The sequence below is a fragment of the Coenobita brevimanus genome, chromosome 63 (genome assembly GCF_032717465.1).
Source record: "Coenobita brevimanus isolate Jiangsu-jjx chromosome 63, ASM3271746v2, whole genome shotgun sequence".
NCBI classification, from domain to species: domain Eukaryota; kingdom Metazoa; phylum Arthropoda; class Malacostraca; order Decapoda; family Coenobitidae; genus Coenobita; species Coenobita brevimanus.
Genome location: NC_137016.1, coordinates 41,778,571 through 41,779,488, shown reverse-complemented (window position 1 = coordinate 41,779,488; position 918 = coordinate 41,778,571). Strand labels below are relative to the sequence as shown.

Here is a 918-nt window from a genome sequence, read left to right as displayed (position 1 = left end):
AGATGAAATACGCAACCATCTCCACTAACATATATTTTTTGAAAGATGGGAAGAACATAGTGGTGTATAATGCAGTATATAAAAAGAAAATATAACTGCATAATTCAGTATATTAAATGAAGGAATATAATGGTGTATAATTCAGTATACTAAATCCATATATACATTAACCCATTGTTAGTGCTGTGGTGTATTCAAATGAGGTTAAATTGCTGGGGTAATACAAAACCTCAATGTAGAAATACATGTAGTGTTGCTAATGTAAAATATATTCATACTGCCACTTCATCATATGCAATCACTAATGAAAAGATTGAATGCCTTGTAGGTGGTGTTTATTAATTTATAATAATAAAATAATAAATTATAATATCAGTAAAAATATAACAAATGGACTCGTATCTCATTTGTCAGGTAAACACGCACAGGAAAATACGTTTAGTGATTTTTAAAATACAGTATAATGATTTTTCATTCATTCATTGCCAGACGCCATGTATCCCAAACGGGGTGGCCAAGGGCTTAGAGATAATTGTTTTACAGGGAGGGGCACTAATCCTCCTCCAACCCCACTTGACACGTAGGGAGAACGTTATGCCAACAGCATCTGGTGTTCCCAGGCGGTCACCCATCCAAGTACTAGCCAGACCCAACGTTGCTTAACTTCGCTGATCGAACGGGAAGTGGTGTACTCAACGTGGTATGGCTGTTGGAAAAATAAGATTAAAGAAAAAAATGCCACAAGATGATCTAAATGGTTAGTTGGATGGGGTGACTGGACACCCCAGGGGAGAGGGGGGAAGTGCCCCTCTCTCTCACTACAGCAGAGGCAGGACTAAACTAATCCACATGGTGCCTCCCCTCACTGAATCAGGAGAGTACTGGAACGGAGAGAAATGTTCGAATTACTGGATAGGA

The 918-nt window shown here is 38.3% G+C and overlaps 1 non-coding gene across 1 annotated transcript; it reads right to left on the bottom strand.

Moving 5' to 3' along the window:
• Positions 1 to 595: 595 nt before the first annotated feature.
• LOC145404529 (5S ribosomal RNA) lies at positions 596 to 714 on the bottom strand. Its single transcript, XR_013898186.1, has one exon. It is a non-coding gene; the product is annotated as a 5S ribosomal RNA (ribosomal RNA).
• Positions 715 to 918: the final 204 nt, after the last annotated feature.